Source organism: Cryptomeria japonica, chromosome 10 (assembly GCF_030272615.1).
Source record: "Cryptomeria japonica chromosome 10, Sugi_1.0, whole genome shotgun sequence".
In the NCBI taxonomy this organism is placed as follows: Eukaryota; Viridiplantae; Streptophyta; class Pinopsida; order Cupressales; family Cupressaceae; genus Cryptomeria; species Cryptomeria japonica.
The window spans coordinates 706,817,209-706,837,911 of record NC_081414.1 but is presented as its reverse complement, the minus strand read 5'-3'; positions in this window follow the sequence as shown (position 1 = coordinate 706,837,911).

Here is a 20,703-nt window from a genome sequence, read left to right as displayed (position 1 = left end):
GAAAATCCTTAGAAGGAGTGCCACTTTTTTGTGGAAAAATGGAACTAGAAGTAGTCATGGAATGGATTGAAGGATTGGAGAATCACTATGAATGTGATGGGATTAGTGAGGAACAAAAGGTGAAGGTATCCAAATCTAGATTAAGAGGAGCAACCTTGACTTGGTGGAAGTTCATCCAAGAGGAGAGGGAAAAGAGGGGTAAGAACCCAATAGCCGCTTGAAAAGGAATACTAGCCGAGGTGAAAGAAGAATATATCCATAAAGATTATGAAATCCAATTGCACAAGAGGAGACAAAACTTGAGACAAGGAGAACTAGATGTGAGCAGGTACACTGAAGAATTTCAGAAGTTATGTTTGAGATCCAAGGTGGTGGAAGATGAAAGCATCAAGGTAGCCAAATACTTGAATGGCTTGAGATGGAATATTCAAGAAGAGTTGAGTTTGTTATGTCCTATTACTATTCATAAGTGCTATCAAAAAGCACTCAAAGTAGAAGAAAAGAGAAAAAATAAATAAGAGCAAAGCAACAAAGGCAGAGACAGGGGAAGAGATAGCAAAGCTCATAGAGGTAGCTTTGGTGCAAGAAGTGTAGACCAAAGATCCCAAGGGGAATCCAAGTTGGTAGAGAAAATTGGGGATTCCAATAGAAAGAGAAGTTATAGAGGAAGGGGGTGTAGCAACTCTAGTAGAGGAAGGTCTAGTGGATTAGGGAGAGGATCCTATTTTGCCACCATGAAGTGCTAAGATTGCCATCAACTTGGACACCCACCCTATAGATATCTTGAGAAGACTTATTCATCCTAGGGAGGTGAGAGGAGAGTGAGTTATGTTTAAGAAGATGTAGCAAACATGAAGGCATCGAAAGTGAGTTTAGATTTCAAGGCTGGAGAGAACCTTATGATAAGAAGAGTTTTGATCAAAGAACTAGTTAAGGAGGAGCCTATCCAGAGAAACTCCTTGTTTAGGATAAAATAGATTATGGGTAAGGTATGTGAAGTAATGGTGGATTCAAGTTCCACTGATAACATAATGTCAGAAGAAGCAGTGAGTAATCTCAACCTACAAAGAATACCACATAGTGATCCTTATAGAGTTACTTGGCTCAACAAGGGGCATCATGTTTTTGTGAATGAACAAACTGGTGGAGTTCATTATAGGAGGCTACAAGGACAAAATCTTGTGTGACATCTTGCCAATGGATGTTTGCCATCTACTCCTAGGTAGGCTTTGGCAATTTGATAGAAAATAAATACACCATGGAGAGAAGAATGCCTATACTTTTCAAAAGGATGGAATCACCTATAAAATTCAGTCCATAGGAGACCAAGAAGAGGGCAGATCAAAGGGTCCTAACATGTTTCTATTGTTGGCATTACACACTAAAATGAGAATTGTAGGTGATTGAAGGTATTGTCATTGATGAAAACCTTGCAATCCTATGGCATTGGCAAGCACCAACATTGGCAGACTCTACATCGGCAATGACAAAGATGATTATTGACACCCTAGCTGACAAGATTTTGATTATTGTATATTGTATTTAATTGTAATATCTTTTTGTAAGCCGACATGGCATATTGTAATAAGACTCATATATAAGTATGAGATCTTGAAGATCATTTTGTAGACATGCATATAGATGATAGGATGAGCAATTATTAAGGCATATTTTGGAGTAAGGTTTATGGTTGTTGTATGAGCTTAAACCAGTACTAAACCTAGCATAGCAGATTCTTTTTGTATTAGTACATCACATTGGATTTCCATAATCCATATTGTAAGTTAGTGAGACTTCCTTTTGTAATTGAGCAATGAGTTCTAGGTAGTTGGCCTTCCTGCATGTGCAGGCACCACCTATTGTAAGTAATATCCATTCATTGGTCAATGAGTGAATATTATGGGTCACAAATCCCACCTAGGTTTTTCCCACACTAGGTTTCATTGCCAAAAATCTTGTGTTATGGTGTTATTTCTATGTTATGTTTATTATTCATATTTAGTGCATTAATTCTTGTTTACCGATACATAGTTTTGGAATGTAATTTATTAATAAGATCAGAAAATTTGTTTACCAGTTAGATATTGATTCACTACCCCCTCTCAGTATCTTTAGGAATCCTAAAAATTGGTATCAGAGCATGGTCCTCTATTTTTAAAATCCTAACATCTTGAGGGAGATTCTGACATTGGTATAGATGGAAAACTTGAGAAAGCAATTGGAAATAGCTCTTTTAGATTATGATGCAGAAAAGCTAAAGAATATGAAACTTGAAGATGATCTAGAGACTACATAGGAATTCATTCAAGGACTTCAAGAAAATATCACTATTGCTAGGAAAAAAAGAAGAGAACTTTATGAGAAGATGCAGACTGACGATGATGAAAAAGAAACTCTTACTGACCTTGTGAACAAGTTAAGACAGGAAAACAGTGCTGTGAGAAATGAGATGCAAGATATGACTATGAGGTTTTGTAAAGACATTGAAGATAGAAAGAAGAATGAAGATGACTTGATTAGAAGACTAAATGATGTTGGAAATGAAAATACAAGACTTAGTCATGAAAATGATATGTTGAAGATAGATTTGATGCACACACAAACTGACAAAACAAAACTTATGAGACAAAAGGGAATCTTGGAAAATGAGTTGGCTACTACAAATCAACACAAAGAGAAATTCAAGAAAAGTTCAAAGGAACTTGATAACATGCTAAAAAATTAGAGACGTAATGGAGATACTAATGGACTTGGCTTTGAAGTTGGTGAAAGATCCAGTACTGCAAACAATCATGATCATAGTAAACTGGTAAGATAGCCTAATGCCTACAAATTTAATGGGAAATGCTTTAACTATAACAAGTATGGTCATAGAGAAAAACAATGTAGATCTAGAAACTATCAGAACAGTAATGCACCCACCGGTCAATGTTCCAAACACAACAAAATTGATCATAATTCAGAAAATTGTAGAATGAATGTAAGATGTTATGTTTGTGGAAAATTTGGACCCTTACTAATCAATGTAGAACACATATCGACATAGGATATGGAAAAGCTATTCAGAAAAACAATGTGACCTATTATGCTTGTAACAAGATTAGACATATTGCAAAATTTTGTAGAAGGCATCATCGACAAATAACAAAGGACCCAGTTTGAAAGGAAAAGAGAAGGTTGAAGAGGTAAAACAAGAATTTTCAAAATAGTTGATTAGAAAGAAAGATCAAAATATTGATGAGACTATTCCTTCACTAGTAAAACAGAGTATCACTCCACCAGTAGGTGATTCTTCATCTAACTGAACTAAACCTTTCGGGGGTATGGCAACAAATTGAAAATCATGCTAGTTTACCCTTGGTTGATGGTAAGAAGATGAATTGCTTCTTTACCGACAGTTGTGTTAAGTTTCACTTAACTGGCAAGCATTTATTATGGTAGTTGTATGAAAAGACATTATAAAGCAAGTGTTTTTCACTCACCAAGCATTCAAATTTCCTAAGAGCGCAAAAAAATCAAGCAAAGGCATCCACAGTGAGAACTGAAGCAAAATCTTTCAAGAAACCAAACCTAAAGGTAGATTAAGGTATTTATCAATGGCTTCCTACTCTGCTCCTGAAGTCATTGCAAACCCTACTATTATTGAAGTGGTTAAATGCCTTAGACCCATATTCAAGATCATACCCGAAGTAGCGAAACAAGATGATACACTAGGTGCATTCTCTAAAATATCTAAAGGAGTTTCATAAGTAGAAGACCCTAGTATATACATCCATTGTCATATTGAGGAACTAGGTGTTGATGAAATCATGAATATGTATAAGACTTCCATTTGTGATGAGAATGGTGTTGTGAAACTAGAACACAAGATCATTGAAACCCTAGGTTTTGTGGATATACTTGATATTCCAAATTTCCCTAAGGAAGTTGTGAGAATTGTACTCAATAGAGTTAATGGAGAATTATTTTGTCTTGACTCCATCCACAAGATCATAAGAGAAATAGTTAGGGAAGTGACTGGCTTACCTTCTACCTATAGTAGGCCTAACAAAACTAAAAAAGTTCCAAACAACCTTGTGATGACCCTAACCGGTGTAACCCATGACAAAAGATCCTTGAGGGTCAATGATGTAAAAGACATAAATGTTAGATTCATTAGCATGATACTAGGATACAAAACTACACATGTTAACAGATTGAACTCTATTTCTAGTCTATGTATTAAGAGTGCTTATGACATGGTGAACAATAATACTAAGATAGATATATGTGAATGGTTGAAGGATGAATTGATTGACAACTTGAAGAAAATTAAAGGTGATAAGAAAGGTACTTTTAGATTTGGTAATCTACTTGTGTGCCTAATGCTATATATCACAAAGGAAGTTCTTGGTATAGGCAGGAAAGAATTTGGTTTTGACATACTGGTAGGTAAATAACTATTGGATATCTTTATTGACATTAGAACAGACAGGAAAAATAAAATAATTGAATATTTCCAAGCATTCAAGGCTAGAATGAAAACAAGGGAAAGGCTACCGTAGAACATTATTGACAAATATAAAAAAGAAATATGGTTTGTTATTAAGAAAGATGAAATTTGGATGGAAGCAGTGGTTCCAAGAACTGTTTGGGTGGCAAAAATGGGTTATGAGGCTAATGTAAACATAATTGAGACATATGACAAAGCCCTACTTGAAGCCCCTAGAGAACCTAAAGAGAAAATATTTGGTAATTATGAAACCATTGAGAGAAAAGTACAAACACTGAGAAACCCATAGAGTTAGAGCAACAACTACTGATATCACAATGAAACCTATTGAGATATCAGCAATGGGTAGTACAGCGGTGCATACTGAGAAACTGACAGTGAATACCATTGAGACTTCATCAGAGAAACTGGTAGTAGAGAGCATAGTGAAACCCACTAAGGTATAGGTTGAGAAATGGGAAGAGAAAAAGGTTGAGTCATAGGTTCATACTGAGACACTGCCACCGGAAATAGTTGAGAAGCCCAAGCCTTTGCTAGTTGAAATGTAGACACAAACTGACCTACCAAAGGTCAATACAAGAAAAGAGGTTACTCACACTGGTGGAATGTAGATTGTTAAGGTATTTGGACAATCATCTGGTTCTTCCATGACAAAATTCAGACCAACTAATGCAACAATGGTATTATTGGATTCCATTAAGAAAATCATAGATTGTAATGCACTAGCATACAAAGCTATAGATAATACCATCCAAATTCTTAAATTGATAGCACCCATAGCACCCAAGTACAATGTGGAAAATAAAGATTTTTTAAGTTAGTTAGACACATTGTTTAAGTATATCACTGGCAACATATTGATAGTGGATCAGATAAATGAGGAAACATTTAGAGAGAAAATGAATAAGGAAAAAGAAAAATTCTTTGATGAGACAATAGAGAAGTGCATGGGACACACTGATACCCTATTACTAGCACTGAGCAAAATAATAATGGAGTTTAAGGAATTGTATAGAGACTCCTGCAAGACAAATATTTTGACAGTGGATATAGATAAGGAAATTAGCAAAGTGCAGAAGGAAATAAATGATATAGCGGACAACATCATTGGTTCATTAGAACCAATATCAGTTATAGATCAGGAGATAGCAGGTTTTGAGGAGAAACTTGAAAAATCAAAGAAAGAAAAGGAAAGAATAAAATACAAGGCAAAAGAACTTAAATGCAGACTTGGTCCTAAACTTGATAACCTCATCTCTTTGAGAAAAGAGATCTTAGCGGCACTTGTATACGGACTGAAGACACTGGAAGAGAAAATGCACACCCTCACCAGTACCATTCAAAGAACAGAGGCAACATTGAAGGATAGTGGTAGGTTCACTGAGAGCCTGAATTTTGTATTAGCAGACCTTTTTCATATTATAACCAACCGGTTACAGGGTTCTAGCTGAGAACTACAGTCAGTTGACATTTTGACAACCTTTTTCATTTATGTCAAAGGGGGAGTAGTAGAAAGAGAAAAATCCAATGACTTAGAGATTAGGGGGAGCACACAATTATGGTAATATTTTTGGACTTCAATTTTTTGATACAATTTTGAATTTTTCTCATGGGTGTTGCCATCAATGCCAAAGGGGGAGATTGTTGGCATTACACACTCCAATGATAATTGTACATGATTGAAGGTATTTTCATTGATGGAAACCTTCCAATCCTATGGCACCGATAGGCACCAACACCAGCAGACTCTACACCAGCAGATAGTTCACTGACAATGACAAAGATGATTACCGACACCCTAGTCGACATGATTTTGATTATTGTATATTGTATTTAAATGCAATATCTTTTTGTAAGCCAACATGACATATTGTAATAAGACTCATATATAAGTATGAGATCTTGAAGATCATTTTGTAGACATACAAATAGATGATATGATGAGTGAATATTAAGGCATATTAAAGCATATTTACCAGTACACTATTTTGGAATGCAATTTATTTAATAAAATCAGAAATTATGTTTACCGGTTAGATATTGATTCACCCCCCCCCCCCTCTAAGTATCTTTGGGAATCCTAATAGCTATTTGGTGAGAAGGAGTTCCTTAACATGCTAAAGGAAGGAGAAGGAGTGGGGTTTTCAATTGTTGTAAAACTAAAACAAGAAAGCAAGGAGAAAAAAGAATGCATTCCCAAAGAAGTGTAGCAGGTCCTAAATCAGTTTAAGGACATTATCAGTGATGGAATACCAACAACCTTTCCTCCATAATAGGACATAAGTTACCAAATTCATTTCATAACCTGATCCTCATTTCCTAATAAGACAACCTATAAAATGACACTGGATCAGAATAAGGAGGTAGATAAGAAAATACAAGAACTCTTGGACAATGGCCTGATAAGGAAGAGCATTAGCCCATGTGCAGTACCCACTTTTTTGGCCCCAAAGAAGGGAGGTACTTGGAGACTTTGCACTGATTCTAGAGCCATAAACCGGATTACAATCAGGTATAGATTTCCCATTCCAAGGATTGAAGATTTGATGGATTTTTTAGGAGGTGCTAAATACTTTACCAACATAGACCTCAAGAGTGGTTATGACCCAATTAGAATCAAGGAAGGTGATGAATGGAAGACAACATTCAAAACCACAAAAGGACTTTATGAATGACTTGTTATGCCATTCGGACTCACAAATGCTCCTAGCACATTCATGAGACTCATGAATGAAGTACTCAAAGAATATATTGGTAAATTTGTTGTTGTTTATTTAGATGACATATTGATTTTTAGTAAATTTAAAGATGGACATCTTAAGCATATATAGATTGTATTGAGGAAACTATGTGATGAACAACTAACCATCAATTTGGAGAAATGCAAGTTTATGAAATAGGAGTTGATATATCTTGGGTATGTAATCTCAAGAGGTAATTTAAAGATGGATACCTATAAAGTTGAAGCCATAATCAGTTGGCCTACACCTAAGAGAGAAAGTCAAGTAAGGAGTTTTTATGGCTTAGCACAATTCTATAGGAAATTCATCAGAGGATTCAGTGAGATATGTGCACCCATGCTTGACACAATCAATTGAGGTGTGAAAACCAAGTTCCCATGGAAAAAAAAAATAGTGGATTTGATCTCTTGAAGACAAAGGTGGCTACTCAACTAGTATTAGTTCTTCCAAGCTTTGACAAGCTCTTCACCATTGAATGTGATGCAAGCAACATAGTAGTTGGAGTGGTTTTGAGTCAAGAAAATAGACCGGTTGCATTTTTCAGTGAGAAGCTTAATGATTCCAAGAAAAGGTATTCTTATTATGATTTGGAGTTGTATGCACTTGTTCAATCTCTTCAGAAATGGAGGCATTTGGTTTATACTAATAACCAAGCTCTTAGCTTTCTCAATTCACAAGAAAAGTTGAATCAAAGGCATATTAAATGGGTAGAGTATTTGTAGTTATATACCTTTACCATTAAACACAAGAAGGGACAATGTAATAAAGTAGTTGATGCATTAAGTAGAAGGTTGCTAACAGTGCAAGAAGTACAACTCAAGAGCATTGGAGTGGATAGTTTTAAGTGGTTATATCAAGATGATGAAGACTTTGCTACTGCCTACAAGGTTTTTCAAGAGTTTAGAAACCATTTTCATAGTGAATATGCAAATTACACCTTACAAGATGGTCTTTTGTTTAAGGGTGGACAAATTTGTGTACCTAAAGGGTCTATGAGAGAAAATTTGATGCAAGAAAAGAAAAATGGTTGTCTAAGTGGACATTTTGGCTTGAACAAGAATTTGGAACTTGTCAAAAGATTCTACTATTGGCCAAAGATGCAAAGGGATATCAGGAAATATGTGGAGCAATGTGTGGTTTGCCAAAGATCTAAGGGTACCTCTTCTAATGTTGTTCTTTACCAGCCTTTACCTATCCCAAACTAGCCATGGGAGTGTGTAAGTATGGATTTTGTTGTTGGTTTGCCTAAGACCAAATCAAGTTTTGATAGCATTTATGTTGTGGTAGATATATTTAGAAAGATTTCCCATTTTATCCCATGCAAGGTGACTCATGATGCTATTCATATTGCTCATTTGTTTTTCAAATAAGTTATTAGAATTCAAGGTTTACTTATCAACATTGTATCAGATAGGGATGTAAGGTTTAATGGTCATTTTTGGAAGACTTTATGGCAAAGATTGGGTACTAACTTGTCTTTGAGTTTAACCTATCATCCCCAAATGGATGGCCAAATAGAGGTAGTCAATAGAACATTTGGAAACCTTCTTAGATGTTTGACAAAGGAGTATGGACAAGCTTGGGATCAGATCATGCATCAAGCTGAGTTTGCCTATAATGACAGTGTGAATAGATCTAGTAATAAGAGCCCTTTTGAGATTGTATATGGCCTTCATCCTAGAGGTATTTTGGAGCTCAGAGATGTTGGAAAGATAGGACAGTAGAGTGGACATGCTATGGACATGGCTTAATCCATGCAAGAGATTCATGAGCAGGTTAGGACAACCCTACTTGACACCTCTCAAAGGATCAAGGAAAAGGCAGATGAGAAAATAAAATATATTCAATTTTTTATTAGTGACCTGGTCAAGGTTCATTTGAACAAAGAAAGACTTCAAAAAGGTGTTCCTAGTAAACTTCAGATGAGGAGGATTGGAACTTGTAAAATCTTGGCAAAGTATGGAAACAATGCTTATAAACTAGACCTACCCAAAGATATGGCCTTATCTCCCATCTTCAATGTTGTAGATTTGGTGTAGCATAAGGGAACACTTCCAGAGGAATGTAGTAGAGTCTCAAAGGTCTCACAAACACTTTCAGACCCACCCTTACCACATGCCTCCATGCCACAAGCTAAGAAGGTGTTAATTTCTAGAGTTTTGAAGAAGACAAGGCATACCTCCTATATGGATAACTTGATCAAGTGGAAGAACCTTCCCACATATAAGGCTACTTAGGTACCTGAGGAAGACTTTTCTAAGCTTGGAGTTCCCCTTTTTTTGTTGCCTCAAAGAGTCACTTGACTTCTTTCTCATTGGGGGAGTATGGTGCTGGAGCGCCTAGTTTTTAGTGCATTTTCTAGTTTTGGTGTGATAGTCCTTATCTTGGATTATTTTTGTGAATAATGGACTACTAAAAGGTCCACATGTGTGTTGGATATGCATTTGAAGGATGTTTATCATCTAGATTACTTGTTTGCTCAAATTTGGCCTATGAGCCCTTGTAATCCTAAAATGGCACAAACTTGCATTTTGGTGTAAAATATCTTGTAACACCTCATTTGGAATTGAGACATGTCATTTTCATGTTTGTAAGTCATTATAGGAGGTTTAGGATTAGTGATAATGCATAAAATGTAAAAATGCACATTTTGGTAAAAGTTGTCATTGTTGCTCGACAATATTTTGCAACTTTTGAGCAACTTTTTGTATTTTTGAGCACATCGATGGTTAGAAAATTGATGAAGAGTTGGTTAGGATCCATATGGAATATAAAATTATCTAAGAATGAATGTAAACAGGTTGGCAAAGGCCTTGAACAAGTTTCAATACATTGTGAAGACTTTTCCATATTTTACCTTGCATTTTCTCAATTTCTGAGTAGCAGTCCGTACATAATGGATTGATTCTACTACTATTCTTTCATGATTTTTTAGTGTATGAAATTTTATTTCTCAAAAGTTATTTGTGATTATTTTTAGTGCAGGGTTGAAGGGTGTTATTGAATTTGTATTTCTCTCAGCTCGAGCAAGGGTTTAAGAGCCCAAATTATGGTTCTAGCTTGAAATCCCTTGAGTTTTTCTCAACAAACCTTGGGACTCAAGAAATGGAACCCTTGTATAGTTTCAATATAATTTCAATTAGCCTATAATTTTTTGAAAGGAAATTTACCTTCATTTCCTAGGTGAGCTCAATCATAGCCCGGTTAGGAAAATGATTGAAATGTTCCATATGCTTGCAGGGATGACCGGTTGTGAAGGTGCCAAGTGTTTGGCATGAGAAAGTAATGTGTGGAAAAGCCTATGTGAAAGGTTGGAAGTGTGAAAAAGAAGAGAAGACAAAAAACCTTTGAAGAAGACATCAATGCCCCCAAAACCTTTCATAAATACCATTTCTGCATTCTGTACCTGTATAAACAGACCTGACTATCTCACCCGATGGATTCAAAATTTCATCCAAAATGGTATCCAGATGACAAAATTATTTTCTAGGTCCTTTGAGTGGTTTTGGATCAATTCCCCAAAAACCAGTTAGGTAGGGCTAATTGGGGCTCTAGGGCTACTAGGCCTAGAAAATAGGAGAAAGAGGTAGTGATGAAGAAGTGAAGGAAAGCCGATTGCAAAACCAGTCGATTGGCATGGAAACACCACTAGAACACCTACTAAAACCCTTTCAATTATATGTTAGAGGTTTGTATAGCTTTGAGGTTGGATTTACCCTGGTGAATCTCAACCATGCCTAAGCAACTATTAAGTACAATTTGATAGGGAACACTCCAAGAAATTTTGAGTGTTTTTGGTTTCTTGAATGACCAGTGTAGAGTTAAAGGATCCCACTAACATATCACTCAACTTCTTATTGAGCAAGGTGAGTCTCCCTTTGACAACCCCTCCCCATCACTAATCTAAATCTCAAATGCGCTAATCTGGATCTCAGATGCACTAAACTACCCTGTTTTGTGGGTTTTGTTAGTTTTGCCTAATGTGGTTGGTTTTCTCGATTTTGGCCTTTTATTGGAGGATTTTTTATGATTTATTTTAGTACCTCAAAAAAAATTATTTCATGTTTTATTTGAGCTTTGGTAAGATGGTTTGTGTGTTACAGTTGAGGGTTATGCATATGTGTTAATTTGCTCTAGCAAGAGGATGAATGTCTTGTTGTTAAGAGATGATTTTATGTGAACTCTAGTGATAGGATTGTTCCTCACTATTGAGAATGTATTTGGTTATGTGTGAGTAAGAGGAATGCATGTTTATTGCTATGTTTATGTTGGTGAAGGATATTGCTTTATATGTTGCTTAATGGTTCATATTGTGCTTCAATTTTGTATCAATTGATGGGTTCATTGTAATCATCATAATTTAATTTATCAATCCAAGGTGGTGTCCATTGCTATATGAAATAGAGAATTGAGAAAACTCATTTGACAGCTTATTCTAAATTGCAGAAAAGGAAAGCTAATCTAAGGCACACTTGTAGGAATTGAAAATACTAAACTTTTAAGAAAGTAAATAGATAATATATCTCACACTTTCTATAAATTAAAGAGACTTAACTAAATCACACTTTCTAGAAATGGAAATCTTTCTTGAATTAAAATTACTCTAAGAAATTCTAGAAAATACATTATTGGAAATGAAACTACTCTATCGTATTTCCTTAGGCTAAAACAAGTCTTTCTAATCCCCTAGTTTTCATGATTGATTACAATATATTTATAGAATTCTCATTCCATATCTACCCAAACAATATACTAATAATGTGGATCCAAGATCCACTTTTGAAGGGGGTGTTTACAAAACATTGAGAAAACTGAACTTGATGTCCTTCATCTCACCATTTTTGTCTCAGTCATCTTTAGTCCATTACTACTCTCTCTATGTTGTGAATCATGCCAAACACTCAAAATATTTTTTATCCCTTCAAGTCTAATTTCCAAATCCTTTTTCATTTTTGAATTTCATTAAGAAATGAGGGAGATATCATTGTTTTACTGAGATTGCATTTTTCACAATTTTTGGGCGGCTAATTTCTAGGAAGTCTTCAAGTTCTCAACATGAATGAAGGAATTATTCTTCAGTCCAGTTGACCAAATCATTTTTATCATCATGAATAAGATTCTACAATAATTCAATTACATTGGAATTATTTGGTAACTTGAGTTATCTTTTTTGGAGAAAGATAACACAGTGTAGGGTACAACTCCAACTTGTAGGAAACAAATACTTTGCCCATTGATTTAGGAATGACTGGTGCTCCATGATTTTGCATGATTGTTGGAGTGTACTGGGAGTCTTAAAGAGTCTTCTCTATCTTCTCTTAATATCTTCAAAACCTTCTACAATATCTAAAGTTTTCCGGAGTTAATGTCTAGAGCTCTCAGCTGCTAGTGTTTTTGAAGCTTCTTCTTGTCACGAGTTATTCAATAACTCATTCAACCACATTGCAACATATTTCACACTCATGGAGACATATTAGAAGCATTTTGGATAACATTTATTTAACTAAATAAACCAAATATCTACTTTATATTCTATCTTAATCAAGCTAAGTAACTTTCAATCATTACTCAAATCCACTTTTACAACAATACACTAAGAAGAAATAGATGATTTTCATGGGTTAAATATGAGACAATTTATGGTCTCATCATCAGTCATGTTGTGATTTTATTTTTATTTATTTTTTACCCTAAGGTCTTGTTCCATGGTTAGGGGGAGTGGGCTTCCATATGAGTGACTTGGGTCATGAGAATTAGATAGCCAGGTTACCCGGGGTCTAGACTGTCGGGATAACTCATTGGGAGTTTATTTTGTAATTAAGTGATAACATAATTAATGAATCATAAGTGGGTTGGGTAGAGGTAAATCACCTTAACAAGATAAGAAATTAATTATTTCCTCAATTCATGTCCCTAGGATGTTTATGTTGATCCAAGAATGGTTGAGAAGACCTTGGTAATCTAGGTAAGCCAAACTCCCTTGATATCCTCATAGATTGGGACAACTCTGCATGAGTATCATGGATTTAGGGATAGGTTCCCATGTTCCCATGATGACTTCATGTGATGACACTATTTCATTACATGTGTCTATGATCCTTATGTTGGCAATATGTAGAAATTGATTATGCATTGTTATTGATATCAACACTACTCTGGTTAGTTGCTGACCTGCTCCGATTGGACATGGTTTTAGAAGAGGTTATCAGAGATTTTTCTCTGGTATGTTTAGATTGTTGGATTCAATTTTGGTAAGATATCCATGATGATTATATGCATGTCATATTCAGTTGGTTCATGATTTGGTGCTCCGGAAGCTATTGATTATGTTCTAGTTTGCTAGTTGATGTTCTTGGTCCTGGTTGATGATATTTGATGAAATGGTTAAGTGATTTTGATATGGCTTCTATAAATGGTTATTAACATGCTGAAGGCATTCTTGATCATGTCCCAATTGTTTGGTGGCTTTGCATTGTCTGGCGTGAATATTTGGTGATCCTATTTGGGTTCGGCTAGATATCATTGTTATTGATACTGAGGGTTTTTCCCAGTTGGTGTAATGTGTTGCGATCCATCTTGGCAGATTTTTTGGTGGATTTAATTGTTTGGTAATTTGAATTAGGTCCATTCTATGTACTATAAATCATAATATTGGTTCGGTGGTCGACCTTTGTATCATGTAATGTAATTTTTGTAATGATATGTTGAGGGTTGAGGGTTTAGCCAACCTTGCTCTCAAGGTTGATGATTTGTATATATAGGAGATATGTTTATGTAATTTGGGTATCAGTATTCTATATGCATTATTAGAGAGAGGTAAATGTGTGAACAAGGATATATCATTTAGCGAAGTATTGTGGAGAGTTTTTTTTGGCAAGGAAGACATCTGTTCTTAACTAAAATTGTAACCAAGCATTAGGAGATTCTATTTTCACAATTCATTTCCTTCAGATTGTAGTCCATTGATTATGTAAGTCAGTCAGACTTCCTCTTGTGTTGAGGATTGTCCTCTAGATTGTTGGCCTAATTGTAAGTACAATCCCCATTGTAATATTTTTACATACTATTGCAGAAGTATTATCTGATTGTGGGTAAGGTTTCCCACCATGGTTTTTCCCTTCATCGGGTTTTCCACGTCAAAAATATTGGTGTTGTGTGTTGTTTACCTTAATTCTTTATCTTTTACTGTGTTATTTTCATTTTTCTCCATTAGAAGGTTTATAATCTGCAATAATTGTTTAACTTGTGGAAAACTGATTCAGCCCCCCCCCCCCCCCCCCCCCCCCTCTCAGTTCCTTTGATTCATTCTAACACCTTGTGCCATGATTGTTGGTTCACCTCTAGGAGTTGATCTATTTGTGATTAGCATGTGTTGTGATTTAGTGTATTCATTATGTGATTTTATTTCTATGATTGTGATATCTTGTCCTTTTGTTGTTAGGTGTCAGCCTAGGTCTAGAGTGTTAGTTAGAACCTTGTGTCATCTCCTAGCATAGGGGTGGTTTCTTATTGGTTCCACATGGTCAGGTGGTTTGATGCCTTCTTCCATTGGGATCTTCTTTGTTGGTTTCTAGTGTTTGTGGATGTGGATTCTATGTCTCTTAATTATGCAACCAAATTTATGGAGCTAATTTCTATGTATTTGAGATATCACTGTTGTATAATTGTATTATGAGGAAAATATAAATGCAAAAGATATTATGTACTCCTTTACCATGTATTCTTATGCATTAGGTCATGATGTAGTAGCTGAGATTATAATCTTGTAATATTGGAATAAGATGATGTATTTATTTTACTTTTCATGTTGTAAGAATGTTCATTATGTAGAAAAGAGAATGTGATATAAATTGGAATATGATTTGAAATGGTTAGCTATGTGTATGCTAGTTCTAGAAAATGGTGTTATGAGATAATATTATCATAAGTAGTCTTATTAGGAAAGTAAACTAGTACTTGTTGTATAGACTTGCATGTGTTTTTGTATAAGTTTACCTTGATGGAATGTATGATAATTGTTAAAGAAAATGAATCAGATCTATATTAGAAGATATGATTTTGATAGATGGTTTTAAAAGGGAATTAGGAACATTTGATTTGGTTTTTTAAAATGAGTCCAAGAGTTAATGGGGTTAGGTTAGCATTGCATTGAAAGTAAATGATTTTCATGTTAGGAAGAAATTATTTGAGTAGGTACTTAAATGTAATAGATGTTAATGGTTTGATGATATAGATGTGTTTATGTGTTACTGATAGTAAGCAATGACATTGATATACCCTAGGGAATGAATGTTAGTTGAATATGGGTATGTTGTAAGAAAAAAAACAAGATTGTTATGTAAAGGTTACACACAAGTTGAAGGCTTTGATTTTCAAGAGACATACACTCCTATTGCTAGAATGGAATCCATCAAGATTTTGTTGGCTTTTGTTGCATATAAAAATTTAAAGGTTTATCAAATGGATGTGAAGTGAAATTTTTTGAATGGAGAACTAAAATAATAAGTTTACATTGAGAAACCTGAATGATTTAAATTATCATATGATCTAGATATTGTTTGTGGATTAAAGAAGGTACTATATGCTTTGAAGCAAGATCCTAGAGCTTGGTATGAAAGGCTAGACAAATATTTATTGAATCAAGGTTTTCAATAAGGATCTGCCGACAATAATCTTTACTTTGGAGTTGAATCAAATAAGATCCTAATTGTTGTTGTATATGTGGATGACATAATATTTGGAGGCAATGATGGCATGTGCAAGAAGTTTGATAGTGATAGGCAAAAGGAATTTAAAATGTCTATGATTTTTGAGTTAAATCTCTTTCTTGGATTACAAGTGAATAAAAAAATAAAGGTATTTTCATTTCTCAATCAATATATGTTAAATAATGTTTGAATAAGTTTGAATTGGATAATTCAAAACTGATATGTAATCCTATGATGACATTCAAACATATGAGGCCCCACCTTCCCTTAATGAAATGGTTTCTCTTATGGTCTTGGATTCTACATCTTAGCTAAGAGTGGATATAATCGAAATGGTTGTGGTGTGTAAGAAGAAGGGATAAAGGTTCCTTTAGAGAATAACATCTATGGAGCATCTTTTTGGACTTGGCTATAATCCCTTTAAACCCACCAAAACCTCTAAGAGGCCATCCCTTAATGTCAATGCCATCTTCTCCTCTAATTCACCTTCATTAATACATCTTGAATATGTTGACTCTGATTCTAATCAACCTTCCCTACATGAATTCACTAATAATGATTCATTGGTTGAGTTTTTAGGAGCTTATGATAATCTTCCTTGATATCATCATAATCATGGATTTCCTTACTGTTTAAATGTTGAAGCATACTTTGGGAATGACATTGAATTAGATAATGATAATGATGAGAAGATACACAAATTTCTTCAACTAATGGATGTTCCCCAACAAAGTAATCTTCTTTTGAGTAATATTATAATAGGTCTGGTATTAATCCTAAGATTGTCATTCATAACATCATATCGAAAACATAATTTTGAAAGCTAGGGAAATCATTGCTGGTTTTAAAGTTATAATAATAGAACATGCCTTTTGAGAGAAAAATATGGTGGTGGATTGCCTGGCGAACCTAGGTGTTAATTCCGAATCTCAAACAATTTGGCATGGGGAAGATATTAATATGAGTATTAAAGAGCTCCTTAGAAAGGATATATTTATGGGGAAACAAGGACCGCATAATTATGATAGTTGATATGAGTAATTTATGCATCAATAGAAAGGTAATGATTACTTGGCAAAGTGGCAGAATCCCAATCAAATATAATAACACTCCACACACTTTGTGGGTCATGTTTTTTAAAATTTCAAGAGACAATGGGAAGAAAGCTTTGATTTTGCAGAAGAACAGAGGTGAAACTCTTAAAATGAATATGGAAGGTGATTTAAGGAGGGAGGAACTAGACAACACTTCAAGATGGAAGGACATGGTGAAAGTTTGGGGGAAGCTGGAAAAAGGGTCCCTAATGAGTTTCATGGAGAAGCTGGTTGATTATGACAAGGGTAGGGTAAATCTTGCAGTCTCCAAAATAATTGAAAATTGGAGTAATGGGTCTTTTAAAATCTATGTTTGGGTTCAAATTGGATGTGGGCCTCATCACGACTGTGACAGGTATGCCCCACTCAGGGCTCATTTTTTTTTAGAGATCTTAAAGTTTCCAATAATGTGGTAAAACTTTTCCTGCGTAAGGAAAAGGAGAGGGCTAAAATTGGAAAAGCTACAGGGGGTTATTATGAAGCCTCCAACATCAAGAAAATCTAGGTGTAATAACCACCCTAGCAACTTTTCTTGGCATGGACATTATTTGTTATATTTGGTGATGTTGGACTCTATATTTCCTTGTTAGAGTAGATGATGAGACATATTTAGTTATATTTGCACCTTTATGGTTCAGTATGTTATCTGATGCACTAGTGAGTTAGGGGTTTCACTGGTTTATGTACATGATTTCATTATGATAATCTTTTCAAATGGCTGCTATATTTTATATTTATTATCTCGAGCTAACAATGCTAACCCAACCATGCTTGGCATAGATTACTTTATGAGATATCTGTAGGATGAGGGGAGGTAGGCGTAGTTACTCTACAGAGACCCACACGATGTCACACTCCCCCTCCTTGTTTATCATTTGCATATGGATATATATTTCGGTGATGTAGGATTGTAGGTACTGGGCATCAACTCCACTTGGCTACACAAGTCTAAGTGTACCTCTAAATCCTTGAATGTTGTTGTTGTGGAGATAACACCAAGGTTCCCTCAAGTAAACCTATTCGACGTAGGTCTCTTGTTTAGGAAGATCACCCTATCTTCAGGGTTGGGCAATGTCATGTTTATGATGGGTATTGGGTTGAGTATTTTGATTGGTTCGGATTTATATTGTTCATATTTTTTTATTATTTCTTTGATAGGATACCTACACATTAAATGATTTAAGTGGTTTATGTTATGTTGCATTAAAAAGATGAAACAAAAGTAATATAGATTTATTATGTTATATCTATGAACATATATATATATATATATATATATATATATATATATATATATATATATATATATATATATATATATGGGTGCACACATATATGCCTACATATATATATATATGTGTGTGTGTGTGTGTGTATGTGTGTAAAATAAGATTTGTTTTTATTAATTCTATATATAAAAAAAGGATAAAATAAAAAGATTGAGGTTTAAAATAATGTTATATTAGTCAATGAGTTTTGAACCTATGACTTCTCTTGTATGAGTCTTGATAGTTACCATTGAGCTATATGTGTTATTTGAGATTTTTGTTAGCTATCTAGTATTTAGTATGCTTATTTACGGGGGGTATCTATTAAATTTTAAATAAACTATTATAGTTGGTGTTAATAAATAATACCAACCATAGAGGTTGGAATGGTTGCTTCCCATAAAACAACCTCTCCAACTATACAAGTTGGTATTATTTATTGAAGTTTGTATTTTTGGAGAAGGGGGTTGGCATTTTCCAGGAAGGTAATCAAAAGGAATTTGAAGGTTTAGGAGCAAAAAGAGAGATTTGCATAGGAAGAGGTTGGATTTTTGCTTTTTATTTTTCAAAGGATTTTCTCCGCAGGAACCAAGGTAGGCCTCATTCCAGGAAGAATCCATGTGGCTTGCTTGTGCTATGCTTGCATAATTTAAATAAATATTAGATGAAAATTTAAATTTAAAAATTGAAGTGTTATTCTTGAAATACTTTCTTCTGCTTCTTTCTTTGTTTGTGTAAGGGATATACTTGGATGGGAAATTCAACCTGGAGAAAATGAGTGTCATGTTGGGAGTAATAACTCTTGTATTTGTTTTAGTTTTATTTTTATAATTTTTAATTGTCCCAGTTTTGCTAGTTCTGATTCTATTATTCATAACTTTCAATACGGATATTATTTATCAAATCACTTTGGTAAAAACGTAGAAATATAGGCGTATTAAAACATATTCAAAATTTAGGAAAATCCAATGGTTAGTTTGAAAGTTATGTTCCCTATCCCGAGACTAATTTTCTATCAATCAAAACTAAAAATCATTCATTGTTTGTGTCACTAGGGCATCAAATATCTTCCTCAAACTAAAACCAAATGTTTATAAAATAAATGGATATGAAATAAAACTCCAAATATTATAATAATCCATCATCTTTTAATGATTTAAAATTAATTTATGAACATACTCTTTTACTCAACTCTATCAAAGAGGGTTTTAAATAGTTTTAATAAAATTTATTTAAACTTTTATTATAATCTTTGGTTGAGGCTAAAATTAAATATAAATCATTATACTATTTTCTCAAATATATTTCAGTCTTCACTCAAACCATTTATCAAGATAAATATCTATTAAACAACAAGAAACATGGTTCAATTTTAATAGGTTTTTGAGTTGTTCTTTGGGTTGATTTTCCTTCTTAGGGGTTTGGGTGCTTTCTATAGTAGGTACCTCTATTTTAAAGACTCTAATTCATGTATGTGAGGTGTTCATGATAAAAATAAAATAAAATGTTTTATATATGTTATGTATTGGCCACCTCCTTCTCATGCTTGATTGTGGCTTAGGGATATGGGTCAAACTCATCCTTATGGTTTGGAGTACATGGGAGAGTACTTGAACTTATATGCTTATTGTGTGAGATGAATTATTATTATTTTTATTTGATAAATGTTTTGAGTAGGGTAACTAGATACCCTAGGTGGGTGCTCACTATAGGTTGATAGGACCCAAAGTGGTTTCTAGGAGATCCTATGAGTGGGTTTAATTCAAGTGATAAACTTTTTAAAAATGAACTTGGGTTGGGTTGGGATATAACACACTAATACAAGATAAATGATTATTTTAGTCCATATAGGCCTGTTGGAGTACCACGACCATTATTACAGGCTGGGTGGATCCTTTTGAGAGGGAAACATGGTACATGGTAGGCAAGGTGGATCCCAACATTAAGGCTGTATGATGACACCCACCTAGTAGGTGTTCTAGTTCTCTCTCTCTCTTGTGATGTTATTTGATGTTGTTATGTGATATGTGGTTCTTGTTTATTGTTTTGGGGAAACATATCTCATGGCCTTAGTATTGCCCTAGTACTTGTGTGGACCTTGGTTTTATCTCCTAGCATGGGGGAGTGGACCTTTGTGGTTCCACGTGGTTGGGTGGTAAATATTTTTTTCGAGGTGTGTTCATGATCTCTTTTGATGATGCTTCTTGATCCTTGATTGAAGATGTTGAAGACCTTTCTTTTGAGCTAGTACATTCAAATATTGTAAATATTATTTGTAAGCCATGAATGGCGTTATAATAAACATGTAATTTTATGAAAAGCATTGTAAAAGGGAGGGTAGTTTATAGGAACTATGATAAGGGATGATTACTTTGTATTTGAAACAATGTTTTTAAAAGT